At 41.4% G+C, this 17,132-nt stretch overlaps 1 protein-coding gene across 2 annotated transcripts in view; it reads right to left on the reverse strand.

The window, feature by feature from the left end:
- The window catches only part of LOC138981708 (ceramide glucosyltransferase-like), a 72,808-nt gene that overhangs the window by 25,113 nt on the left and 30,563 nt on the right, over positions 1-17,132 (reverse strand). For both annotated transcript variants that reach the window (XM_070354742.1, XM_070354733.1), the window contains exon 2: positions 3,227-3,640. The gene's annotated coding sequence lies outside the window, so the exon portion shown is untranslated. The remainder of the gene's footprint in view (positions 1-3,226; positions 3,641-17,132) is intronic.

Genomic DNA, 17,132 nt, shown 5'->3' on the forward strand with positions numbered 1-17,132 from the left:
TTGACGAAGCTGTACTGTCTTGGTGAAAAAATACAGTGCGTTCAGTTTCATCCCGTGAGTTCGACAGCTTGACTAAATGTAGTAATTTCGCCTTACGCGACTTGTTTTTCACAATTTAGTCGTCAGTTTGTGATTTCAATGCGACTCGCTGTAAGCTTATCTGCAATAGCACGTTATTGTGTAGGCTTACCTCTGAATCTAAAGCGCAACCAACGGCTGCAAGTCACACGAACTAGAGCGGTGGCGATTGACCGTTCAGAGGAACTGGCGCTATGCAGAACCGTCGTCTGCTACGAGAAAGACGTTTTGCGTGACACGTTTTCGGGCTTTTCTTTTTTCAAACTTTCAAAACTTCGAATTGTACTGATCTTGTCTTGATGAAAAAAGAATTCTTTTATGATTTAAGAATGTTTGTGTAACAAGCTGTCAATTTATTATTTAGATGTTAAAAGTTAGGTCTAGCATCAAAACGAGGCGCCCGATAGTCCGTTCGGGGGCTGGGCCGCTATTGCGCGGGTCTGCTATTGCGTGGGTCCGCTATTGCGCGGGTCTGCTATTGCAGTCTGGCTATTGCAGTCTGTCTAAATTGTCACAACGACTAATCACTCACGCTGTACACTCACTGTCACACACTTTGACACAAGCTGAATATCCAGTCATCACTGTCCTTTATATAAGTCCATATCATGCATAATGACCCCAAAAGTAGGTGTGTGTTCCATTTATTTTGTGCATACATCTGTAATTCAAAACCGCATTGTCTTGTTGCTTCAATTAACAAGGAAAAAAGTTTCGCAGATTAACAAAAACTACAATTGATCATCTATCTGACAGGACAAAGCCTCGCACATATATATTATTAGCAAGCTTCGGTAATAATGTAGCAAGGTCATGCGTATATTGCATTATGTTCCCTAAATGGAGATATATATAGAGGTTACAACACGAGTGATGTTTTATATGGCTTGTATTTCAGTCAAGACCCAGCGGATGAAGATCAAGGGACTCACTGAAGTACTTCGGCCTTGGTCATCAATAAATATGAAACAAAAGACGATATGCTCCCCCTCGGACCGACAAAAAAGCTGGTCTGTCAACAACCCATCAAACATCTTATATTATCCTACATACGTGAGAGAGACACCCGTGAGATAATAATCGTTCAAAGCACACGTGTGTATATCATGTAAATGAGGTCATGTCAAGCAAGTCTGGCAGGGACCTGTTTTTCCACTGCTTATGATGCCAAAGTCACCGAGACAAACGTCATTATAGAAACACAAATTGCGCTCGCTAATTACCCTCGATGAATCTTTGCTTTTGACGTAATAAATTGCACGAGGCTTTAGAAGAGATCGAGGTTCCAAAACAAGCGTCTTAAATTTAGCTGCCTCGAATGCAGGACATTTTCAGTCAAATACACGTAAGTACAGTATGTAGGATAAACAGAATACTACATGGCTTGCTGTGTCGTACCAGATTTACACTCGTTGCTTTTTCAAATAGTGAACAGCTCGCTTTCGCTCGCAGTTCAATATTTAAAAAAACAACTCGTGTAAATCTGGTACGACACAGCAAGCCATGTAGTCTTCTCTCTTTATATATGTATTTCTTATTTTCTTATTTATATAATTTAAAGAGAGAGAGAGAGAGAGAGAGAGAGAGAGAGAGAGAGAGAGAGAGAGAGAGAGAGAGAGAGAGAGAGAGCGCCAGGGGGAAAGTGAGAGAGCAAGAGGGAATGAGAGAGCAAGAGGGAAAGAGAGAGAGAGAGAGAGCGAGAGAGAGAAAGAGCGAGAGAGTGAGAGAGAGAGAGAGAGAGCAAGAGGGAAAGAGAGAGAGCGAGAGAGAGAGAGAGAGAGAGCGAGAGAGAGAGAGAGAGAGAGAGAGAGAGAGAGAGACAGACAGACAGACAGACAGACAGACAGACAGACAGACAGAGCCAGCGAGAACCCGAAAGGCAGAAAGAGACCGAGAGACAGACAATGAAAAACAAGTCGCGTAAGGCGAAAATACAACATTTAGTCAAGCTGTCGTACTCACAGAATGAAACTGAACGCACTGCATTTTTTTCTTTCACCAAGACCGTATATATATACTCGTAGCATCGTCAGTCCACGGCTCGTGGCAAAGGCAGTGAAATTGACTTGCCAGAATAGCGCGTTAGTGGTTGCCCCCCAGGATAGCACGCTTTTCTGTATCTATGTTCTTTTTAACTTTCTGAGCTTGTTTTAAATTTAAATATATAATATCTATATGTTTTTGGAATCAGGAACCGACAAGGAATAAGATGAAATGGTTTTTAAAGGGATTCTGGACATTTAATTTTTATCGTAATTTTCATATATTTAATTTTCAGAGCTGGTTTTTAATCCAAATATGACATATTTATATGTTTTTGGAATCAGAAAATGATGAAGAATAAGATTAATTTTAACTACAAATTTCAGATTTTTAGGGACCAAAATCATTAATTAATTTTTAAACCTTCAAGCTGAAATGCAATACGATAGTCCGGCCTTCGTCAAAGATTGCTTGACCAAAATTTCAATCCATCTGACTGAAAAATGAGGGCGTGACAGTGCGGCCTCAACTTTTACAAAAAGCCGAATATGACGTCATCAACACACACACAAACACACACACACACACACACACACACACACACACACACACATCACGACCCTCGTCTCGATTCCCCGTCTATGTTAAAACATTTAGTCAAAACTTGACTAAATGTAAAAACTAGTAACGACCAACAAGGCCAAAATTTGACCTGGACTATCAGCGTCCATTTCGTGGGCTAAACTATTCCAAACGTACCCTGTTTGAGATCCAAATTGGTTCTGGCGAAAGTAAACTACACCAAAGATAAAACTATCTGCAGATATCAACGGGACATTTACCCGATAAACCGAATGAAAGCGACTGTGAATGTACAGGAAGGGAAATAAGTCAAAGCCAAGGCTGCCTCCACTAACCCTCCTCTGCCTTGTCGTCATCTCATCCTACCAGTGCACCAGTACCAACAGAATAGACAACCACATAAACGATTTAAAAAAGGATTTTTTTTTAGATTGACAGGACAGGAAAAATAATCCAGGAAAAAGTTAAAAAGAACCAACAATTTTCGCACACATTTCACACCAAAAATTACCAACAATTTTCGCATTCATTTCACACCAAAATTAACCAACAATGTTCGCACACAGTTCACACAAACACTCACCTTCGCACGGACCGAAGCTGATTTTCGAAAGCTACTCTCCTGGTTTGTTTCCACAGTATATAGTTCAGCGGAAACAAATTCCACACACACCCACAATAAGAAGTTCAATCCTTGGTCACTTACAGATGAGACCCCCGCGACGTCAGCATCCCCATCCCCCCAACAAACGGGTGATCAACAAATCTTCGCTGACCACTTGTAGCTGTTATCTGCTGCAGCACATGATGACCAGTGGCGATTCTTGGCCTTCCGTGTCCAGTGATGCAGTCACGCAATTGACCTTTTTCCTTGTCTCTTTTTCAGGTTGCTGTCCAGGGTTTAGGTTGGTTGACAGCGAGGAATGTGTTAAGCACTGGGTGCGGAGGTGTTTTTATTTTTTATCAGTCTTCGGTTGTCTGCAGTCTGTTACATCATCTGCAACACAAGAACACTGGGTTTTGTTTGGCTGGTTTTGAAATCACCTGAAACCTAATCACAGATTGTTTCGTGTTTTTTTCCTCCAGATGTTAAGAGGTCATAAAAGGAGTTGGTCTTATACACGTATTTACAGAATGTAGGACTCAGCTAGTTTGCTTTAAAGGGATACTCCTGGGAGAATAAAATGGGAGAATAAAAACCTGTCTCAAAATGTGTGTGAAATACGCCTAAGACCTACACCGTTCGGTGTGCGGCTGGAGTAATATCAAAACACCAGGCATACCTTTAGATCAGTGTCTCAACATTCAATTAGTAACATTTAACGCTGTGTTTGTTTAAATCTATGCAGCCTGTGGTTCTCCATGTACTCTGTTTTCGCTCCGTCCTGCGTTTTCGCTCCTGACTGCAGTTCAAGTTGCACGCATTTGCTAGGTCACAGATTTGATTTCCTAGATCAAATTGCCACGGGTTTTGTTTGCAAGAAGTATGGGTCACCGCCAGCACTGAACAAAATATGACGATCAATTCAATCGGAAAGAACATAGGGCAAACCACGTGACAAAACTTCCCACTGCAACAAACGACACAATCCACACTCTTGTCATAATCCGTCCAAGTCACTGTCGAGTTCATTCAAAAGGAGGTGCGCGTTACTCCCTTACAATTTAAAGCCGAAGTCCCCCTTAATATATACGGGTGATCATGGTTAAAAGGCGAAGTGGTAAAAGTCCATTGCTATTTCAAATTTTTTTTATCATACAGCATTTACACTTTTACTGGCCCTTCCCCGTCACCCCCCCCCCCCTCCTCAGCGCATCAACGTCACGTCCCTAATAGGTCCGAACTAGATGTGGACGTTAATTAGCCATCCCCCCCCCCCCCCCCTCAGCCTTACAAGTGGAACCAGTTCCAGTCAATAGAGGTTACGTCACGCTGTCCAGGTACCCGTTGTCACAATTCGATAACTGACCGGTGGCAACGTGACTTTGTTGACACAACTCTACTTCTTCATCAAGCCAATTTATCAATGCTGCTTAATTTTGCTGGGTGGGTGGGTGGTGATGTGTTGTGTCATGCATGATTGACTGTTTCTGCTGCTGATGTGGATTTCTGCTGGTGCAATGAAGTATAGTGTGATGGTTTTTAAAGCGGGCGGTTTACTACATTGAGTTTCCGTGTGTCAGTGTGTGTGTGTGTGTGTGTGTGTGTGTGTGTGTGTGTGTGTGTGTGTGTGTGTGTGTGTGTATGTGTGTGAGTGCGCGTGCGTGCGTGTGTGTGTGTGTGTGTGCCGATGTGTGCGCGTCAATGAGAAAGAGAAAGAGAGAGAGAGATTGAGAAAGAGAGAGAGAGAGAGAGAGAGAGAGAGTGAGAGAGATAGAGAGAAAGAAAGAAAGAGGGAGAAAGAGGGAGCAAGAGAGAGAGAGAGAGAGAGAGAGAGAGAGAGAGAGAGAGAGAGAGAGAGAGAGAGAGAGAGAGAGAGAGAGAAGACCGAGAGAGAACACATTGTGATTAACAACTTTCTCCAAAGTCAAAGTCCTAACCACCACCACCCTTCATTCCTTCAATACCACAACAACAAAAACTAGACTCGCGGAAGTTCCTGGACAGAGCGGGGGCAAAGAGAACACACCCTATTGAAATGGACCCAAGACATCCTTGTGTCGCCACCACGCTATGCCACCACGCTATGTCCCTCTCTTTTCATCTGGTCACATCACACACGAACACTTCGAGTGGACACTTGTGAAAGCTCGCAAAGCAAGGAGGGCAAAGACGCCATGGTTTCGTGTTAGAGAGAGAGAGAGAGAGAGAGAGAGAGAGAGAGAGAGAGAGAGAGAGAGAGAGAGAGAGAGAGAGAGAGAGAGAGAGAGAGAGAGCAAGAGAGAGAGCAAGAGAGAGAGCAAGAGAGAGAGAGACAGAGAGAGAGAGAGAGAGAGAGAGAGACAGAGACAGAGAGAGAGGGCATTCAGATACTCTCATCACAGAAGGTCGTACAAACATACTAACATCACACAAGGCAGTAAAAAGTCAAGTTTCCCTCGTGGAATGTTTGGGGTGGTTATTAGCGGTAGCAAACGAAACGCTGGGTTTCAGTATTAAAGGCACAGTAAGCCTCCCGTAACCCATCACAGAGCTCCCCGAGCGTCTACATACAGTACAAGCATACTTCCATTTAAACGCTCACCGAACGGGAACATCCTGGCTGCTTTCTGTCGAGTGTGAGAAATTTTCAAAGAATTTATTTTCTTGGACTTGGCCCTTTACAACAATGGCGCCTCGTTTTGGTGCTGGACGGCTGTTATGAATATCCCGGAAATCACGCTCGGACAGTAAGCCTCCCGTAAACCATTACAGATACTGTCAGGCTTTTACACACAGTACAAACATCCTTCCATTTGAACGCTCACCAAACGGGAACATCCTAGGTGCCCTACGTAAAGAGCGAGCAATTTTTAAAGAATTAATTTTGCAGATTGTCTCGAACACTTTTTGGACCCATCCTGAACTCAGGTCAAAAATGAGTTACTTCCCTTAAACTGGCGATAGCCGTGGATCGATGATTATCAGAATGTTTTTGGACCGTGGTGCGTTTTTGCGCTAGACCTAACTTTTAAAATCTAAATAATAAATTGACAGCTTGTTACACAAACATTCTTTAATCATAAAAGAATTCTTTTTTCATCAAGACAAGATCAGTGCAATTCGAAGTTGTGAAAGTTTGAAAAAAGAAAAGCCCGGAAGCAGGGTCACGCAAGGGTCGTAGCAGACGACGGTTCATGCGGCATAACGCCGTTCGTCTCAAGTGACAGTCAAAAGCCATCGCTAGAGTTCTTGTGAACCACAGCCGTTTGTTTCGTGCATAAAAACGTGCTATTGTAGATAAGCTCACATCGAGTCGCATTCAAATGACTAACTGACGACTACATTGTGAAAAAGGGAAACTGGATCACACGGGTTCACGATGGCTCAGGGGTAAGATAAACCACGCAAAAATAAATTCTTTGAAAATTGTTCGCTCTTTACGGAGGGCACCTAGGATGTTCTCAATCGGTGAATGTTTAAATGAAAGGGTGTTTGTACTGTGTGTAAAAGCCTGACCGTATCTGTGATGGTTTACGGGAGGCTTACTGTGCCTTTAAGCAGGACATCAGTTGTTTTGTTTTAACAAGCCCGATAAGGGAAAAGATGCAGACAATGTGAAATCCTCTCGAACCAGAAAGGAAAACATCGCGGCCACCTTGAGAGAAAGTTTTCAGATACATACATCACAGAAGGAAGCAAAAAGTAAAAATGTCCTCAACAACAAAAATGTTGGGTGGAAACTAGCAAGAAGACGGTCATGCACTAAAAGGAGATTGAAATTGGCAATCTAGTGGCTGCTCCGCCTGGCGTCTGGCATTATGGGGTTAGTGCTAGGACTGGTTGGTCCGGTGTCAGAATAATGTGACTGGGTGAGACATGAAGCCTGTGCAAACTAAAAGGAGATTTGTTGTTCTTTGCAGAATGTTAGTCGTTTTGTTTTGAAGCAAAGGAAGGCAAAGGAAACAGAACAACAAAGTCACACACACACACACACACACACACACACACACACACACACACACACACACACACACACACACACACACACACACACACACACAAACAAAAACCGGCAATGATCAAAATCCAGGAACCAACGACAAAACGTACACAGTTTTGTGTTTAAGATTTTGCTTACGATGCAGTCTTGAACGTACATGTGCATAATTATTGATCTTGCTGTTTATATGACACAGAGAGATTCTCGCTCCCGTACACAACACCAAATAAACCCATCAACTCATCGAAAGTTAAAGGTACAAAGCCAAGACTTGTCTGTCATACTGTTGGGTCATAGAGAGAGAGAGAGAGAGAGAGAGAGAGAGAGAGAGAGAGAGAGAGAGAGAGAGAGAGAGAGAGAGAGAGAGAGAGAGAGAGAGAGAGAGAGAGAGAGAGAGAGAGAGAGAGAAAAGAGAAAAAGAGAGAGAGAGAAGTCTGAAGTCTGAATGTTTTAATGAGTAAGCCTTGGGCCCTTTTCATGGAGAGAGAGAGAGAGAGAGAGAGAGAGAGAGAGAGAGAGAGAGAGAGAGAGAGAGAGAGAGAGAGAGAGAGAGAGAGAGAGAGAGAGAGAGAGAGAGAGAGAGAGAGAGAACAATTTTAAATTTTTAAAGGAGGCCCCCATTTATACGGATAGTTTCGAGGTTGACCATGGGCAGCGTCATTTTGTTGTGAAATACGTCATCAGTTTGTGTACACAGGAAGTTGTGACAATATATTTTTTTAGATCAATGGCAAGTTGTCAAAAACAGGCGCTTGCATTTGGATGTGTCCAATGATAGTAGGTTTGGTTGTGATCAATCAGAATAATGTAGGAATACAAATGTATGACAGTTTGGTATGATGACATGTAATCACATATGCTGAAATATAAAATTATACATCATATAATATTAATATGGCTGTTGCCATGACCATGAACCCCAAGAAAGGTTTAATGTTATGTAAATCAAAATACCAAAATCAAGCACCTATTAATCTTGTCTACGGCGCGGAAAGATTGAGGCCTTCGTAAACGATTTTAACAATGTTGTGTCGTTTTGTATTATGTTGTATTTTGTTGATCAATTGATAAATATGTCTTCCCAACATATTACAAATCAAACAGAAATAAAGTCTTAGAGAACTACAATAATTATTGTTGCCATCAAAACCTTGCAAGGCCTCAACCGTTCTCACGAGATCAGTTACATTTTCTCTCACTCTCTCTCTCTCTCTCTCTCTCTCTCTCTCTCTCTCTCTCTCTCTCTCTCTCTCTCTCCCTCTCTCTCTCGCTCTCGCTTTCTCTCTCTCTCTCATCTGACTCTTGGCACACAAGTCAAAGCAGAGGTTAACTTGAATGCACGTGTACCTAGGAGGGGGGTTGATTTCTTGAATTAGCTGAGGGCGGAAGGAAATCGCTCACCTTCCACGTCCAAAACGTAGTGATATTGACACGCCAGATTTGTGCGGTAGCGTATTGTGCTAAGCAGGAAAGCGCGCTTTTCTGCCGGCATTCTTGTTAACTTCGCAATTTCCGGAAACCGTCGCGATATAACCTTGAACGGTTGAAAACGACGTTAAACACCAAATAAAGAAAGAAAGAAAGACAGAATTTCCGGAAAACATCCACTTTCACTTTGAGACTGTTCTGTTTACATTCGACACTATCAAAACCACTTTGCAATACTGAAATAATTTTTTCTGTGTTCGAAAGCTACAGCCAATCGTTATTATGTCCCCTTAGGTACAGTTTTATAACATTATTGGCACATGAAAACAATAGGAATTAATTAATGAACGCCGCTACGAGAAGGGCAGCCTTTAACCTCCCTGTTGTCACTCAGCATTTTTTTTTAAATTCTCATCCACACTTTCAGCACTTCCCCCACCCGCCCTCCCTATCTCAGATGTAATTTGTAAATGACGCTTTCAGCCTTCAATCCACTATTTAACATAGTAAGTCAAGCTTTTCAAACCTTATTAATAATTGCTTTGATGTTTTGCTGATGTTCAGTTTATTATTTAATAAAGATCTCATGGTTCAAAATTTCATATTGTTTTTTCAAAAACATGCGTGTGTTTCATTTCAAACTAACCTCACTGATGTGAACTCCATTATTACTGTCACATCTGTTTTACAAATTACACCCATAATCCAAACCAACGCGCAAACACACACACACACCACAACTACACACATATGTACTCGTTACCATTAGCCAACGCTCGTCACAACACTGTCAGTCTCAAGTCTAAATAATAATAGTATAAATCATAACTAATTTTCTTCACACCATCATAGACATAATGTTGCTTCACATGTTCTTTGTACAATCGTTGGTTTTCACAATAGATATTGCATTACTGTAATTGTCTTCTTTTTCTTTAACAATATCTTTCCAAAAACAAAACTCAAAGACCACACAAGCTATTGCAACCTACTCCTATCTCTGGTCTCTCTTCCTGGGTACAATGGTACCTAAGACTTACATTCAAATGCTTACATTTCCATGCTACCCACATTGTCAAAATACCAATAATTATTCAAAACAAATGTTAACTACTACCTAACTTCATTTCAGACCCACACCCATTATTATACACACATTTCACATTTAAACCATTAGTCGGCCCCCTGTCGATATTTATCGACTAAGTTCCTTGTTTTTATTTAACGAGGGTAATAGAGTAAGCAGTGGTCCGCTTTTTTACATCTGGCCCTCGTCCTAAAGACGGACTAGTCTAAAATGGTTAAAGAATAAACAAGTAAAGAAAACAACTGCTACATGTTTATAGATGAAGTAAGAACACAATATAAATTTACATACAAAACATTTCTCAGAAGAAAAACGTGTTATTACCGTAAAATCCCTAGCACACACACACACACACACACACACACACACACACACACACACACACACACACACACACACACACACACACACACACACACACACACACACACACACTAAAGCTGTGCCTTTTGATCTTTGGATATCACAGAGAAGTACAGGCAAGATTAAAGGCTGACATAGTCCTATTTAATTAGTTTAATTACTTCCAGGGCTTTTCCCATCGTTGCGGGGATGTATAAATTAAGCTTCCTGCAAAGTTTTAGGTTTGAAGTCCTTACCAATTACGAGAAAAAATTAATTCTTTATTGCATTGTTTAGTAACAGTTCTCCAGGACTTGGGCTATTTTTAGACCGTTGACGTCACTTCATGACGTTTCGTAAACCAAAGATGGCGTTTGAGACTGTTCTGTTTACATTCGACACTATCAACACCACTTTGCAATAATGAAATAATTTTTTCTGTGTTCGAAAGCTACAGACAATCGTTATTAATATATCCCCTTAGGTACAGTTTTATAACATTATTGGCTCATGTAAACAATATGAATTAATTAATGAACACTACGAATATGGCAGCCTTTAAATGGATCGTGAGCTTTTCTGGTGACAGCCGTCTGACATATGAAAGCAGTAAGCATCCATTAGGAAAACTTTTTGATTGCAAAAGTAATATATTCTACAAACAACTCTGCTCATTTGCAAACTTTATGTCCTGACATTGTAGCCTGTAACTTCAAAAGCACAGATATGGGCCATTCTTTCAACACACACACAAAACAAAACAATTAAAACGCACAAAAAGCCTCCAAATGATATGTCTGACTGGCAGTTTCAACGTTGATATCTTTGAGGCAGCAGATGTTTCCGCCGCAAAGTGAGACTGATTCGGAAGAATACTTACTTCCTTTGATGAAAAGAGATCGTGGATTGTTCAGCAAACACACACACACACACACACACACACACACACACACGCGCGCGCGCGCGAGCGGCACACACACACACACACACACACACACACACACACACACACACACACACACGGCATGTATCAAACCGAGTGTTAACCAGACGGGAAAGTCACTCCAATAAATGAAGAAGAAACAAGAACGCTGAGGCGTGGATTAACAATTCAGTCAGGCGATTGCACGCTAAAAGATAACAGATATCAATTATTTTCGTAAATAAGCGTGATCTTCCGAGCGATGGTGATGATTTTGGGTTTGTGATATAGACACATTTCAAATCAATGTTGGTTTCTTTTGGGACTGTATATATTTTGTAAATAAAAAAACCCCACTATAACAATAGAATCAGGTACCTTTTTCTATTAAAAAAAAATAAACCGGGATGGGCGTTTGCTAGGTAGTGACCCCTCTGCACAACTTTTAGTCAAAAGTGGGGGGTGGGCGTTTGCTAGATACTGGGGGTTTGCTAGGGATTTTACGGTATAGCCATTAGGGTAGATTGCATTTGCACTGACGCCCATTGACATACACGGCACTATAAAAAATATTTAAAATAAATAAATAAAGTAATACATTGTTTAAAAGTACCGCTTGTTGGTTTTAACGACCTTACTAGAGACACATAATATTGTTTCTGGTGCACATGCATTAAGGAGAGAGAGATCCCTGCGTAGGATGCACGTATTTCACCTCATCTGAGTTTCATTTCCTGGTCCAAACGAACGTCTTATGCAAATTTAACTTAACCCACCGGTAGCCAAAGTTCGCACCGATTTCACACTGAAAGTTGTCCAGAATCGGTGCAGGCAACAACCTATGTTTGTCCCTCACACATTTATAATTGATGCTTCAATAGGATTAACTGTATCGATCACGTCACCCCTCGGCGCAACAGCTGTCAAGCTTTCTTTTCTTTTCTCCAATCCTTTCTTCTTCTTGAGGCTACTATGCTATGCCGGTAAGTTTGCCGAACCTAGCCGAGCTGCAGTAAGTAAAACATGTTAGAGCTTTCTCTTTTTATTTAGATTAAACGCCCCACAATGTTGTGCTTGAGAGAGATATATATATATATATATATATATATATATATATATATATATATATATAAAACATCAGAAATTGTGAAAGAAACAATTGAAAGTCAGCAGAGACTTTCTTCCGAGATTTGTTAAAATCTCTTAGCAGAGATAGAGAGAGAAATAAGTATCCCTTCACAGACAGCCTATTGGGAGCATCAGACCCTCCTCAAGGGGGACCGAGATTTACAGAGCAAAGTCCCTTTGTGGGGGACGTATCGCAAGGTAATCTAGTCCTGAGGAGGACCATTGTATTTGTACCTAGACCAGACACGTGTTTCGACACTATTGTATCTCATCAGTGGTCAGGTGGTACTGATGGCGAGAGTTGTCAACCCATGGTATCCAACTAAGAAGCAAACCATTCTCTGAATGGTAGCTTCTGTTGGCATGGGAGACTACCCTCATCTGACAACCCCAAGAGGATATCTGTGAAGGGAAACACTTTGATTTAAGGCCAAAGTGTAGAATTGATATTTATTAAGAAAGAATTTAGAAATTTAGACAAGTTTTAACCAAGAAATTAGGTTAAAACAAGGGAAATTTGAAAAAGCCTAAAGGGAGGTAACTCTGTACCAGCCTGCAGATCCAGAAATGGATACGCGAACAAGTTAGATCTAATTTTGAAAAGGTTAAACAGGAAAAGCGGTCAACTTTTCACTGCTGTTCAACACAGGACTTGGTAAAGAAGAAGTTTTCTGCTTTATTCAATTGGATCGCTTTAAAGGCGATGCAACTTTCACGGTGACCACATTATAAAACATCAGAAATTGTGAATGAAACAATTGAAAGTCAGCAGAGACTTTCTTCCGAGATTTGTTAAAATCTCTTAGCAGAGATAGAGAGAGAAATAAGTATCCCTTCACAGACAGCCTATTGGGAGCATCAGACCCTCCTCAAGGGGGACCGAGATTTACAGAGCAAAGTCCCTTTGTGGGGGACGTATCGTATCGCAAGGTAATCTAATCCTGAGGAGGACCATTGTATTTGTACCTAGACCAGACACGTGTTTCGACACTATTGTGTCTCATCAGTGGTCAGGTGGTACTGATGGCGAGAGTTGTCAACCCATGGTATCCAACTAAGAAGCAAACCATTCTCTGAATGGTAGCTTCTGTTGGCATGGGAGACTACCCTCATCTGACAACCCCAAGAGGATATCTGTGAAGGGAAACACTTTGATTTAAGGCCAAAGTGTAGAATTGATATTTATTAAGAAAGAATTTAGAAATTTAGACAAGTTTTAACCAAGAAATTAGGTTAAAACAAGGGAAATTTGAAAAAGCCTAAAGGGAGGTAACTCTGTACCAGCCTGCAGATCCAGAAATGAATATATATATATATATATATATATATATAGAGAGAGAGAGAGAGAGAGAGAGAGAGAGAGAGAGAGAGAGAGAGATTGGATTAGATTGGACTGACGATTTAATGTATTAATCATTGTCTTGAATTTTACAATATCTAGACACAATCGAAATATAAAAGAAAGTAGCAAATGGTGAGAAATGCAGAGTAGTGAGGGAAAATACACACACACACACACACACACACACACACACACACACACACACACATACACATACCGAGTTATGTAGGAAACCCTGACTGTATCGCGTAACGTACCGCTTTGTGACCCAGCCTTGACCTCATATATATATAGTCCGACCTAAACCGTAATCCTTCAAGACAGCGTCCTTCAGGATTTACCGGTCACAGCCAACACATAGTCATGTGCCAGAAATGCCGTCATACATTGTTCCACAAATGCGCAGGTACCGATACCCCTGAAGCGTACATAAACCCCCACTGATATACATGCATGCCCTCGATGCATGGACGACTCTTTGAGTCATGTCACGCGGCTGTCAATGACTCGACACTCACATAATAAGTTTTAGGCTAATAAATTCTTGCTCAATATATAAACACCTCCACGCCTCAAGTGTGGGAAAGGTCATGTTGGGACAGGGGTGGGGGATGAGGATAGGTCATTGGGGGTCAGTTAGTGTGTATCGATTGCTGTTGTTTTCGATTGATTGATGTTGGTTGAAACAACATTTCATTTTGCTTAAAATATGAAACAATAAAATTTGTATCGTGGAACAAAAACAACAATCAACAAAACATATCACGGAACAATTACAATAACCAACAGAAACTATCAGGGAACAATAACAGCAATAAGGAAGAACAGCTATGAATAGAATTAGAAAAGATCACGGAAAAATAATAATAACCACAGGAAAACAATCAATCCACGAACTCAAGCAAGAACGTGGTCTATATCACGTGGACCAAACAATTATAATATTCGTCGAATTGACATGATGGCGCATGCTATAACACTGATGTGAACCATAACAAGAAGGGCAAAGTCCATACGACTCCCATGCTTGACCTTGACCTTTACATGACCTTGACCTTCAGTGCTAGAGTGCTGCATGAATGAGTAAGTGCATGTGGAGTTGTATGGCTGGGTGAATTGTGGGTTGCGTACGTCCGAGGGGCACATGTAGCCTGTGTGTCTGAAGTAGTGGGTATGTGTGCGTAAGGGTGTGTTGATATTGAACTTCAGTTGTTGCTTTGTAAATGTCTATGTATCAGTGTATTATGTCTTGCCACACACATGCCAAATTTCCTTGTATTGATGAGGACAATAAAATTTCTTGTATCTTGTATCTTGTATCTTGATATCATACACTAAGAACTGCTTTACACATTTTTCCAACCAAAATACATGTGACCTTAGGTCATCCAAGGTCATGCAACACAAAGCTGTTAATTCAAGACATAAGAAGTACAATGGTGCTTATTGGCTCTTTCTACCATGAGATATGGTCACTTTTAGTGGTTCACTACCTTATTTTGGTCACATTTCATAAGGGTCAAAGTGACCTTGACCTTGATCATATGTGACCAAATGTGTCTCATGATGAAAGCATAACATGTGCCCCACATAATTGTTAAGTTTGAAACAGTTATCTTCCATAGTTCAGGGTCAAGGTCACTTCAAAATATGTATACAATCCAACTTTGAAGAGCTCCTGTGACCTTGACCTTGAAGCAAGGTAAACCAAACTGGTATCAAAAGATGGGGCTTACTTTGCCCTATATATCATATATAGGTGAAGTATTGAATCTCAAAAACTTCAGAGAAAATGGGAAAAATAGCTGTTTTTTAGGCAACATTTATGGCCCCTGCGACCTTGACGCAAGGTCAAGATGCTATGTATGTTTTTTGGGGCCTTGTCATCATACACCATCTTGCCAAATTTGGTACTGATAGACTGAATAGTGTCCAAGAAATATCCAACGTTAAAGTTTTCCGGACGGACGTCCGGACGGACGGACGGACGGACGACTCGGGTGAGTACATAGACTCACTTTTGCTTCGCATGTGAGTCAAAAATGTAATACATGGGAAAAGTAAAAATTAAACAAAACAACAACAACAACAGCCCATAAATATATAGTACATGACAAAACAAAACAAAACAAACCAAAAGCAGATGCGCACTCAAAAATATTTTACGTTTACAAACTTTTAGTTGTCTTTTAAAGGCTCGGTCACACCTGCAGGGTAGTCGGCAAAAGGAAAGCCAGAGTCCGTAGCAAGTGGAGGGCAACTGATCGTGGAGATACTGTGCTCCACAAGGGGCAAAGAGGATTACGTCATGAAGTAAGTTATGCAAACACAGATATATAGACTCTATATATATATCTCTGTCATAGCAAAGCATGTTGGGTGGCTATCTCGCGAAAGCGGCTATCTCGCGAGAGCTGCGAAGGCCGAAGATCGTAGTTCTCGCGACTTTCGCAGCATAACAAAGAGTATGTCTCGCGAAAGCTGCTCAGATGCCAAAAAGGTCTATTATCTTCAAAAAGGAAACCAAACAAATATCGTCACCCTTCATTGCCTTGCAACACCTATATCTCTGCAAGTCCTGGCACTCTCCCTTTCACTTCACAAAATCACTGACCAAAAACGAAAGGTAGAGCTCGACTGGACTGGCATTCCTGTACGGTGACGACAATACCACGAAGACAAACAGAGCGAAAATTCCAAAGCGCACAGCAGCAGGCACCAGCAGGCAATCCCACCCGACCCTGGTCACAAACCAATCGTGGACTTACACACATCTGCGTTCGAGGCGACCACAAATCCCGACATGTTTGAACTTGTACACGGCCCTTTAGGCTAGCCGAGACTTTAACTGAAAAAAGCGTCCTTGATGACTCGCTTGCTTTTGTCTCCTCCACGATCTGAGGTTGTGAATTGATCGCCATGAATCGCGTTGGCCGTTGCTAAGAATCACAGACTAGTATTCCGTAATCGACGAGTGAGTGACTGAAGACCAGAACTTCACACGCTCGTGAGTGCCCCCCGCCCCCATTGTTAGGTGCCAGAGGACGGTACCCCATAGGTATGGTAAAAGAGGTCGGGCTTGAGTGGATTAACTTTCTGGCACCGAGATATACTGAGTAACTTCTGGCATGACGGCGTTGTCTTTGTCAAATATTTGTGGGGTGCCTGTTATTGAATAAAAAGTCGATTGTATGATAAGGATCTTGGCGGATATCACGCAAATCTAGTTCTATACCTCAATTCACACGCACGCCCGCCCGCCCGCGCGCACACACTCACACACACACGCAATCGGCTCCAAGAGATAGACAGACGTAACTTTATCCAATGCCTTTTTTTTCGACTGTACCAGCAATTATTAAATCAATGTCAATAATGTTCATACCGAAACTGGAAACCAATCTCAAGGTTTAACAACGGGTAACTTTGACGTACGCACTTCAGTACATGATTGGTTGATGGACGGGAATGTACTGAAGTGCGTACGTCAAAGTTACCTGTTGTTAAACCTTGAGATTGGTTTCCAGTTTCGGTTATAAAGGTGCCTTGCTTGTATTGTAACCCAACATATCAGCCACCAAAAAAATGTCCAGGTTTTTTTTCAGGGGATAATAAGCGCATCTTTCATCTTGAACACAACTTTATTCATAACACATA

The sequence above is a fragment of the Littorina saxatilis genome, linkage group LG1 (genome assembly GCF_037325665.1).
Source record: "Littorina saxatilis isolate snail1 linkage group LG1, US_GU_Lsax_2.0, whole genome shotgun sequence".
Taxonomy (NCBI): Eukaryota; Metazoa; Mollusca; class Gastropoda; order Littorinimorpha; family Littorinidae; genus Littorina; species Littorina saxatilis.